Below are 12,629 nucleotides of genomic sequence, written 5' to 3'. Positions count from 1 at the left end.
CCAGGACTGCTCTGCGCTGCCGTCCCCATCGCTGTCCCACCTCCAGGACTGTTCTGCGCTGACGTCCCCATCGCTGTCCCACCTCCAGGACTGCTCTGCGCTGACGTCCCCATCGCTGTCCCACCTCCAGGACTGCTCTGCGCTGACATCCCCATCGCTGTCCCACCTCCAGGACTGCTCTGCGCTGACGTCCCCATCGCTGTCCCACCTCCAGGACTGCTCTGCGCTGACGTCCCCATCGCTGTCCCTCCTTTGGCTTCGGACACGCAGCAGCAGGCGGCTCCCGGGGCACACAGGACATCCCGTCTCTTACGCTGCTCTCTATTGCTGGCAGCAGGGAAGCTACGCCTGATGTGACTGGGCCAGTCCAGTTTGCTGTATAACAGGAAATTGTCCACTCTGTTTATATGAGTACTTTCCAAACGAAAATAAAATTATCCTCTTTTACGTTTTTCAGATGATTTGCTAACCTTGACTGATCAAATAATTCTAAGATTAGAATATCTTCAAGGCATTGCTCATCAAAGGGGTCAGTTAAAGCAGCCACATGGCTTTCCAAATATTTTAGGCAATCTGAAGCACTGCCACCAGAATAATTTCAGTTCACAGAACCTCAGACTGGTTGACGTTGGCAGGGACCTCTGGACCCCTGCTGAGGCAGGGCCACCTCCAGCCCCTGGCCCCGGACCATGTCCAGGTGGCTGTTGGACACCACCCACCTTCTTTGCCCCAAGGGCACATTCCTGGCTCATGCAAGTGTTCAAAACCACTGGATGCCCAGAAAGGGGGAGCACTGACTTGGTTTGCACAGGTTCAGACAGAAACAATTGCGCCTATTTGAAGAGCTGGCAACATTTTTCTTGTGAGGACATCTTGTGGCTAGTATTCCACATTATTGGCAATAAGCCATGTCATAGAACTTGGCTGCAGAGAACTGGAACATCAGGAGTATTAAATCACCCCTTATGCCAAATGTATGTCGTCTTTTCACATTTAGTCTTGGTTCATAAAGATGGGATCAGAATCAGGAGCTATATTTGTAAATGAAAACTATATTTAAATACCCAGAGATATTTTCTGTGAGATTATTTCTCCTGTGGTAGCATTCAAAATATTCTGTGTTTTGCTGGAGATATTTTAAACTTCCATTGTTGCAATAAATGGCTTGTGAGTTAAGTATGACATCGGCAGCTACTGGATAAGGAACTGTTAACGCTGCACCACTGATGAGCCCTATAAATGGCTGAATGTTTGGGAGACGGCACTGTAGCTTCTGTTCTGGGGACACGTGTCTCTACAGGGAGACGGTGGGTATCTTTCCAAGATATCTCAATAGCCACCGGGCTAAGAAAATAAAATTTGTAAACATAACGCTGCTTCCTACTGGCTTTACAACACTTCACAAGGTAAGTTAAGTGCAGCACACCTCTGGTCTCTACACTTGGCACCTCAAAGAAGCTCGCTGAGTTTAATGTGCTTCAAAAGAACCAAAAATTCATCCTCCCCTTTATCCCAGGTACCCTTGTGATGAGTTTTCTAGCACTGGCAGACACAAGGAAGTGATTATATTAGGCAAATCTGTTTGTATCATTTCTTGATCACGAATTATACCAGAACAGAAAATATTTGCCTTCATAAATGGAAACTTTCATAGCTCTCCTAGCAATGGGTTACAGAACATTAGGATCTCAATCTACAATCTGATGATGAAAGATGAACTACACAGTTAATGATTTAACCAGTGCACTGTGTTAATCACAAATGAAACAGAAATCAAGAGGAAAATGAAATATAGAAATAGCACATACGGGACCAATCCTGCTTGCTTTATTCAGTGGGGCATTCCCGTTTAGGTTCAGTGGGACTAGCTGCAAGGACGAGACAAGCAGGATTTCATCTGACGTATATTATCTCTGATAAAAATATTTAGATACTCCTGCCTGTAGCATATTTTATAATATTCTCATTATAGAGAAGATTAACTCTATATCAAAGGAACAATGTTAGAAGCTTCTAATGGAAACCAGAATAGTTGCAAAAATCACTTTTTGGAAATGTTCTCATTTGGGCTGCCTCATTAATCCCTTTAAGCATGGAACTCACATTTTAATTGCAGATAGTACTCAGGCCCCCAAGTAACTGGAAGCGCAACTTCCTCCACTGCAAACAGTTGCTAAGACCCAGATGCTGTGGTCCCGGCTGTGGGGAGAGTGTTCTGAATGAGCTGATAGAAAGGAAGGACATTCCCTCCGGGCCAGCTCGGCTCCTGCTGCCACGGGCAGGTCGCACGGGCTTCCCAGGCGGAACTTCTCCAAAGTGCTGCTCATAGCGCTTCCCCACACAGGACAGGGTTAGAAGATTAACCAAAGGAAGGGAGCGTAGCTCACGCTCATACCTAGCCCTGTGATTGTATTCACGACAGCTTCATACAACCTCTTCATCCTTACGCTTCCCCCTAAAACCATGTCCCTTTCCCTCCGCACCCAGAGGGAAGGCAACGCTCTGGCTTTTCTCAGCTCATGCACTAGGGACTGCTCCAGAGAAGATAATTTCAATAAACCTGCAGATTTTCTTCATGGTGTCAGCGTTTGTTCCATTTTCCACACGGCTTCAGGACCAGCAGGGACGCGTTCCCTGTGACTTCACTCTTCTCTCTCGCCTCAGTCCTGTGCCTGCTGCTGGTTTGGGATGCACCTTGCAACTGGCTCCCAGCTTTCACTGTGATGCCAAGTAGGTTTTGCTAAATATATCTGGCACCGGCTTGAGCCAGTAATATAAAGAATGGTAAACTTATTCAGATAAAAATCCTAGTACTGAGCAGCATCTAATTGTGGCCCAGGGACCTTGTCCTGCCCATATGTGCAGGTAATGCAAGGAAACTTCTCCTGCTGGTGGTCTCATCGTAAGTGGCTCAAACCCATGACACCAGCTCGCTTTCAAACAATAACAATAATTTTAACCCCACCCTAAAATAAATAGAAATTTTTTAAAAATGTAATAAGTAGATGAGGTTGAACAAAAACCCAGAAATCTTCACCTCAAACTCCAGCTATTATGTGACAACCCTCTTCAAGTAAATAAATAATATCCCGCACACATATAGATGCACTTTCCTTCTCTGTCTTCCTTAGTTCTTGCCTTAAACCAGATCCAGAAATGGGTGAACACGGACTGTGAATCTGTATTCTAGAGTCAAGCGTTTTTAAGATAATTTGGGTATTTTTAATTGTGTAAAACCTAACCTGAACTGAACATTTTCCCCCTGTAACATAAGTGGCATATATTTATACATACATATAAATTAGGTGTATGTGTGTGTGTGTATCTACCTTGCCACAAGGATGTATTCCAAGCAATTAAACCCTTGATAATAAATGGTTCATCAGTCCACAGGTGATGCACTATAAGTGATTGCTCCTGTAGGTAGCAATCATCCGGTGCAACCGCTGGAATTATAAATTCCCTCAGGGCTGATTGGATTTTATCAACAAGAAGCAATGAAGTAAAAAAGTGTTTGGGGGTGAGGTTTTCATCGTGTAAAACCTCGTATTAGAAACTTGCCCACGGAAACGAGTGCTTTTCCCTTGAAGACACAGCCTCCCCGTGACCGAACAGCCGGCAGGAACGCGGAACCGTTTCCAGAACAGCCTCTGGGACCAGAGGATATTCTAAGGCAAAGATGAAGTTAAATGGTTTTTTCCCACCCCCACAAAAATCCAGGCAACTCTCATGCATACTGAAACTGTTTTCCCATGGGCAGAGCAACATTCCGTAAACCTATATAGGGACTGAAATAACATGGTCGCATTTAAATTAAAGCACAGGAGCTAGCTACTATGATCACTTGGTAAATCTGGCAGTACAGTTTATGTATTATGTTGGAAATTATTATTTGTCAGACCACTCCACTAGTTCCCCAGATAGCAGGCTGAGGAACTTCTATGTATATTGAATTTCAACCACCGGTACAAATGGAACAGTATGTTTAACTTTTAATAAAAAACCTTCCTGTTAAGAATACTATCTTTTTTCTATTGTTTCTTTTGTCACAGAATTAGTTTTCTTTAATCAGACATCAAAGCAGTAAATACAGCTGTAACAAACAATATCCATCAAAACTCAATCCAATCTACAACATCAAAAAGCTCTCTAATATAGTCTAACACTTCCATGTCACATGGTTTCAAGTTTTTGAAACAAATCCACTTCTTGCCAACCTCTAAATTTTTTATACACGAATATCATTACTTTCCAAAATATATTTAGTGGAAAAAAGGACACCTGAAAGAATACAAGCAATCAAAATAAATTTCAAATTGACATTTAGTAGCAGTACTCGGGTTCTTTTATTTTTCTCATGAAAATTCTGTTGAGCGCAAGGTGTGCGCCAGCCATTCCAGCTTCACTTGGGCAACCGGATCACATCCCAAGTTTAGAAAGTGAAGCAGAAGTCTGATTTTTCTTTTTTTTTTTTTTTGGTTGGTTGGTTGGTTGGTTTTGGTGTTTGTTTCAGATTTTTATGACTGTGCATCAAAATCCTAACCCAGTAATCGAATACTACTACTTCCAAAAGTTTTACCAAGCTCAAATGCAGCCCAGTTGCTTATAGCAGCTGCTCCAACTGGGAAAACCAGTGAGACAGCCCAGGATCCAGCCCGCGGGGCTGGGAGGGGTTTGGAAGTGAAGGGAAGGGAAAGTAACAGAGTGAAAATTGGTTTCTGAGGATGTAGAACAGAAATATGGTGACGTAGAGATACAGCTATAGATACAACTTTAAAATTATCCCGAATTATGTAGTTTCAGTGTTGCTCTGCTGCACCAGTTTGTTTATATCTACCTACACTAACAGAATCAAGAAGGCCAAACACAGTAACCATGGACATTCTGCATCCCTCTTGTTCAACAGACTGATTTTTTTTTCAGGCAAAAATATTTACTTTTCCCACACAAGCCCTTTCCAAATCTTCATCCTGGTTCACTCTTACTGTCAGGAACCACCACTTATCACGCCAGCTTGTTTTATATTTTATTTGTATATTCCTGTTAGTATTATTTCGCTATTTTGTTAAACTGTTTTTATCTCAGTCCATGAGTTTCTCCCTCCCCTTTCGATTCCCTGTCCCCTGACAGCGGCCACGTGGCTGTTGTGGTTTTCCTTGCCGGCCGGGGTTAAACCGCTCCAGACCACTGCTGATCTGCTGCTGCGTGCTCTCTGCTACCCACATTCGAAAAACAATGGCTAATTACACATCATCATTTAAGAAGAGACAATAATTATTTATACAAATTTAAAAACTGCTCCCCCTCAATGTACATGTGTCTTTATGGAATATTCCGCACTTGTCTACTGCAGCACTTCCTTCTCTTTCCTTTTTTAATTTCTTTTCTCATAGCCTAAACGAAATTGTGAGATGTTTGGGATGCATTTTTTTTAAATGTAATCAATACGCATCCAGATGCTCTGACAAACAGTAACAATAAGAACTTGACATACATAAGACAAGTTATGAGACCTTTGAAAACACAACAGAGGCTTCAACGAATGGGTCATCCCTGTTAATTTGATTATTCTGACACTAGAAATCTGCTTGCAGTGCAAAGCAGCAATTCCAGCGTACTCAAATTAGACAAAAGCAAATTCATAGCAATAACCCAACAATCCATGAGCCAGCTTCGCTGAAATGTCAAACCATGGATGTGCTCGCTTTGTGGAAGTGTTGTGGAAGAGGGTGAGGGCTGTTCTGACATGAGCAGAAAACTTACTGTAAAAGACAACTACAGAGCTGTCTGAAAACCCCTTCATTTGGAGGTAGGATGTGCTGCTGCTTCCAGGGCAGAATTACAGGGATCCAGGAAAAAATATAGGATAGTGGCTATTATAAACAGAAATTCCACCGTTTTAGAAGGAACCTTTGGAGCACCATTCATTCCCTTGAGGAAATACATTTATTAGCATTATAGCCAGGTATTATGAGCCAAATTAAGAAACTGAGGGCAGGAAGAAAAAGTTCCCTGTGGGAAAGGATTCTCCAAGGCTTGCATCGTCAAGTTAGCAACACGAAGTGTGTATCACAAGTGGTTCTCCTGGATTTCTTTGGAAAGAACCAAGTATTGCACATAATATTTTCACCACCACAGGGACACTACAGTTCTTTGGACAAATAGTGTGTAGGTTGCACGTCACCTGGGTGCATTAGAAATGTGAGGCCTAAGAATAAAGACTGAGGGAAAACAAGAACCAAACCAGAAAGCAGCCAGAGCCTGTCACTGTCTTTCTTCGTCAAGCACAAACTGAAGATAAGTTACATCTAGTTTTAGTGAATCTTTCCTAGATTTCTAATTTTCCCATCTAACATTAGATACAATTTTAAGAATCTGGAAGATGAAAGAGACAGGAATATAAAAGGGAGAAAATAGAGAAGAAGGAATCCACATAGTCATTGCCTGTCTGACTCAGAGTAGGGAGAAGGTACTTACAGTTTTCTTCTTTCAGCCTTTAGCAAAAGAATTGTTCCTGGAACAGATTTTGTCTTTGGGTATCTTTATATCTGCTCCATAATTTGAAGCACAGACCTAAGGGGATTCATGCAGGTTTGTTGATTCTGAAGTTCCGCTGCAAATCCTCATCCACCTGGAAGACGCGGGGACCTTCCAAAGCCATCAGGGGACCGGTGAGGTGACGGGCACCCGCAGCCCCATGCAAGACCAAATGCTGCAGTTGCTGCCCAGGTTACACCAGGTCCCCTTTGCTCCGTGATTTAGGCCTTTTCTCCACTAAGTACAATTACTTCCCATGGAACCACGGAATCATTCAGGCCCTGGAAGGCTGCTACTAGGTCCCCCCAAGCCTTTTCTCCCCCAGGCTAAACAAGCCCAGTTCCCTTAGCATCGTCTCGCAGGGAATTCCCACGCCCTTCCCACCCCAATAAGCTCCACGGGGCTTCCTCACCTTCAGTCACATCGCCCTTGCACCGGGGACCCAAAACCAGCTGGGAAGGACCTGTGGTCATAAATTAGATTAATACCATTAACTCCAGAGGTCTTCAAACTCATTTGGCTTAAGTTGACGGAACAAGCTGCTATCGTGACCTGACAGATCAACTCACAGACATCATGTGTCAAAACCAGTGAATTCTGTAAGTTTAATTCATCACATGCAACCCTACAATCCAGGACTACAACCAGCTTTGGCACATGCAGCCATCTGCCCAGGAAGAGAGATACGTAGCAGTGGGTCATGACTGGAGAAAGAGGGGAAAAAAAAAAAAAAGGGCAACAGAAATTTCTTCCAGCTTTGATATCCACTGCTTATTTTAGTATGCCAATGCACAGATGATTAATCCAATTAATTAGCACACACAAGCCTTTTTCACTGACAAGCTTCCTTAGCGCTTATTTTACAGGCGACCTTCCCATCCCATCCCACCCAGGAGATGAGCTGGAAGCTCTTCGACTCTTGTTTTAATGGAATCTACGAGTCCAGCGATTATTTGATATCTTATATCAATCTTGTCACACCACACTATTCATAGCAGCATTTCTATCAGAAATATTAATGCACTTTTCTGGGTTTGATGATTATTGGGTAATCATAAGAGTATTCTCCCAGATTTCCTTTAGTAGTGACAATACGTAACAGTTTGTTTCTGTTCTTTTTTATTTTCCTTGGGTTTCAGTTGTCGCAAACCAGCAAGTAGTCCTGAATGCTTTCAGGGCTCCAAGGGGCACCTGGATTTCTGGATTTACAAACTTCTGCATAATTGATGTCAACTGCAGCTGACAAAAAAAATGCCATTTTGATCCCAGACCAACCTTCCCATTTGGAAATCAGCTCTGGAAGAACCACCAGCAGTCAGTTACAGCATTTTCCATGTTAAGATCTCAAAACACCTCGCAAATAGACATTGATGGTTCCTGCAGGGAACGGAGCAGCCCGATGCTCCGGTGTCCTTGGGCCGGCGCGAGGCTGCTCGGCCGAGCTCCACTCACTGCCCTCATCAGCTAAAATCATCCTTCCTTCCTGTAAGCATAGGGTTAATGTAACATCCACACCCATGCATAATGCATGGCTATGGATTGAATATTTCCAAAGTTTGGAGGCATTCAGCTTAGGCTGATTTAGGTCATCTGTATTAAAAATATACCTATTTATGCAGAATTTCCCTTTGAACAACATGCTCAGTTGTGTCCTGTTAGGATGCTAATTAACATGGCAAGGTATCATGGCAAGGCACCAAGGTGCTAAATTATTTCTAAGTGTTTTGAATTTAGTATATTTACTTTCTTTAGCGATAAGCAGCGTAAGCCGTATCCAGCAAAACCTGGAAACTGTTGTTTGAAGTGGTATCATTTTTAAAACCACTTCAGCAGCATAGCAGAATCAGGACATTTTTAAGGGAGTGGGAGGAGGAGAGATCATATATGAAAGAGAAAATATTCTCGCTCTCTCCAAAACTCAAGCATGAGTGAAATGAAAAAAAGACAAATATTTAAATTAACTTTTTGAAATGTATAATGTATTTGGAAGAGCAGACTTAAAAGCTAGCGCTAACTGATGAAGGGGGTAAGCTGACGTTACCTTTTTGGATTTACAATAGCTTTTGAAAATTCAAGCTCGGAGGTATCAGAACAGAAAAACAAAGCGCATCAAGAAGATGGGTCAATTAAAAAAACACGAGAGCTTTATGGAATTAGTGAAGGCAGCCACACGCTCTTCCCTTTTTGGAAGCACTCCAATTCTTTAAATCAGATTAGGGTCAGTCCTAATTGTTTCCAGCTCAAAGATGCGTGGTGTTTATTTGCTGGGTGCCTTCTTCTCTGACTGATTAGCTTTCTGAAGATTAGCTGCCAGTCATTTCTTAATGGCTAATGGGAGGTAATTAGCTCACAGCGTGCTGCAGTTTGCACGGCCCAGAGAGTCTCCTTGGTTCGGCTGAGAGAAGTGTTACAGAAGACATTACAAAGAAGCAGAAAATTAGCAGAGTTCCTCCAAACAAGTTCCTCCAAGAATTTAGATTTTTTCAAAATATACTTCATAAATAAAATATGAAGAATATTGGTGTGGCATGAGCTATGCCAGAAAATACTTCAGAAGACAGTACCAAGCGGCTCCAGACGGGTTTCCTTAAAAATAGCGTGGCATCTCTCACAATTTTCATTATCTGCGGTATTATCTTTAATCTTTTTACGATATTCATAGAGAACAAACAGTGATGCATCCAATAAGAAAACTACACTTTTAAGGGGATCTTACAGTATTATTTATAAAAGTTTCTTCTGAAAGCAGCCTCAAGAAAAAACAGCCTGGAGACAGCAATATGCTAACCAGAGCATTAGACAGAGATTCTAATCAGAAAGCCCTAATAAAAACAAGTGGAAGAAATCATGATTTTCCACAGAACTACACGCCTGGTTCCCAGTTTCAGAAGATAAGGGGGAAGTGAACCGGAGTTGATAGGAAGAAGCAGGATTTTTCATCTGAGGCTAGCGAAAGGGCCAGTTACAAAGACCAGCTCCTTGAAGTAGGTCCAACCACCACTTAGATAACAGGAGCAATGAAAATCCCCTATAAATTCTCCGAGGCAGGTGACTACTGGAGGAGCTAAAGCAGCTGAGCAGCCATCATAAAAACCAGCTGAGCATCCTCAAGCCAATAATGACATTTGTTAGGTTAAATGTGCTGTTAATAACACATTTCTCATTTTATTTCTCTCTGTGTGTTCTATTATTTAAACCAAAGGATTTTCAATAAATCTCCCAAGTGAAGCTGGGGGTTTGGTTACCCTTAGAATGAGGATGCTCGTGGCCTTGCGCATACCATGAAAACTCAAGTTACCCAAAACTTTTCAGGGTGCTCATTCTCTGGGAATGGTTGAGACAGGTATTTGTATCAAAGTAATATTTTCTATTAACCAAGTTCCCCCTGTCATCCAGCAAGACAAGGACCCATGTGAACACAACAAGTGCACAAGAGGCTCTGCCGAGCGTCTTGCAAAGATGTGCCTTCCAGCATGCCAGAGAGCTGCTGCACAAAGGCAGAACCTCTGACTTTAAAGGACTTATCAATTATTGAATTTAACCACAATAGTTAAGCACCTACCATCTTCAGCCAGCTCATACTCAGTTTGCTTTTTCCCTAGAGCTACCTATAGTTAGTGTTCGGTAAATATATACAAGAATAGCTTACAGAGGAGCCCATTTAAATACAGCAAGTTAAATATATTCACCACCGTTGTGAGGAACAAAGTTTTAGCTATGGTTCTCTCGTTCCAGCATGCCCTGGCCATCATATTAAACGAGAGTGGAAGCCTGGTAATATGTTTTGAGAGAAAACTTCTTCCATAAATTTAATCTCAATCTCTATTTTATTATGCACAAAACTTTTGGTTCTCCTTACATAAAACCCATCACACAATACGTGTCAACATACAGTGACTCAGTTAGTGGGTAGGTGGGAATATGTGACAGGTAAAATTTGTTAACGGAAAACCTAATGAGAGTATCAAGCGAAATACCTATTATCATTAGGAAGGACTGAAATATTTTTTAAATTATTACTAAAAAAACAAGCAACATATTTAAATGTGAGATGACGAGTGAAAAGGAGAGTATTAAAAGTTACTTCACCATAGAAACATATGATGTCATTGATACACAAGAATATTGTGGTTGCCTTAAGCTATACCCAGCTATGAGTCTTTGGGCTGCTATAAATAAGGTTTGCTAAAGTTCTTGGATTGGAAGATAAAATGAACCGAGTTTTTAATCTCAGGAGAAACCACGGTTAAACATTATAATTACTGAGACCAGCTATTTTAATATTGTGTTAATTTTAATGACCTTCTTCATCAAAAGACTTATGAAAAGGATGACTAAACCCTAAATGGGGAGAGTAAAATGTATTCTGCTTAAACAACAAAGGATTTCAGGGATTCATGGCTCATGTTTAAAACTCAGCACACAAAGTGATCTGACTCATAACTCTCTTCTCTGCAATGTTAGAAATCTAGGGAGATACTAAAAATTGTTAAGCAATGTTAGGGAGAGCAAAGGATTTAATTAAACCAGAGTGTAATCCTTTTAAGGAATTTCAAAACTAGATCAGCAGCACTATACAGAGTAATCTGATCAGCTTCCTTTACTACCTCTCTTCAAGTCGTAATATCACTACATTAAATATTAATCACCTTAAATATCCACATGCCAAATTCTTGTCAAGAATTTCATTATCTCATGTCTCGACTATTGCAGTATCTTCTTTCTCTGGCCTGCTCCCATCCATTCAGATTACTGCTGCAAAAACAGGTCGCTTACCAGTAATTAGACTACAAGCACCCATAATGGATAGGAAAAGGGGAAAAAAAAAAAAAGGTATTTCTTAGTGTAAATATACCCTTCCTCTTGGAAGATTAGCTCGAGGATGTCACCCCGTATCTGCCATTTGTAGTCAACCTGCTCGACAAAGGTGAGCGAGCAGTGCAAGGAGGCGTCCTGGACATCTGACCACAGACAGATCCACAGCAGGTTAAACACCCGTTTCAGAGCTTCCTGACAAAGTGACAGATACATCAGTGAGTGTCCGACAGCTGAATGCACAGAGTTTTACGTCTGCAGGGGAAGGTGTGATCTTCCCAAGCAGGTAAGACAAGTGTGGCTACGGGTCACAGGGGTGAGTGCATGTTAAGAAAAGCATAACTTAAAACGTAGAGCGTTCAGTTTTTCTCTTCTGCAACTATGACTTTTAAGAGAAAGGAGAGAAAGTGAAAGAACAAAATACTCTCAAGAAAACAAAAAAATACTGAAAATGCTGAAGAGACAAACTAAGCACCAGAAGCATCAGTGCTAACCTATAATACAGTGGAAAGAAATTAACACTGCAAAACTTTCTCCATCACTGCCATTAGTTTTCTTTTTTCTATTCTGCAGTTTTTAGGGTCATTCACAGCCTCTTATCAGTATCAGTCTGTACTGACAGATTAAGCAACCATGATGCTCACCCTCCAAACCTCACTAATCGTATTTTCAAACAAATTACTTCTGTTTCTCTGAAATCATCATCATATTTAGAATAATTCTCTTCATGAAGACCTACAGTCATGATACTCCGCTAAACTACTCAAAACTGCTCCTTCCCATGGTACTAACAAATAACCTGGATGTAGTTATGCTTCTTACAGCTGGAGGAACTCTTGCCTATCAAAACGAGCGTTACTGATGATGTCTCCACGGCGTTTTGAAGGCAGAGGTGCCCAACCTCTGCCCATGTTGTGCGATGGATGATGAGCACAAGCCAGCCGCAGTCAGAGGCCGATGGCCACGTTACCAAGGGGCTGAGCGTCTCCTCAGGACTATTTAGTCCGGGCTTACACCAGCAGATGTGGCCTCTGGTTTGGAGCCGGCACGCAGGCAGCTGATCTCGCTCTGGAGGAGACCACAGGCACACAACGCTCTTTTTTCTGTGATCAAGCAGAAATAGTTACATTTAAAGTCACATGTAAAATACACAGGTAAGAACAAAACCTAAATTCTCCTGAGTTACATTTCCTCACTGAAATGGGAATATGCAAAATCAATATTTTATAATATTGATCTATAAAATACTAACTCCTGTCATTCAAATGCTGAGCAAA

The sequence above is a fragment of the Caloenas nicobarica genome, chromosome 14 (genome assembly GCF_036013445.1).
Source record: "Caloenas nicobarica isolate bCalNic1 chromosome 14, bCalNic1.hap1, whole genome shotgun sequence".
NCBI classification, from domain to species: Eukaryota; Metazoa; Chordata; class Aves; order Columbiformes; family Columbidae; genus Caloenas; species Caloenas nicobarica.
The sequence above is the reverse complement of the archived record's forward strand: the minus strand, read 5'-3'. Positions refer to the sequence as shown.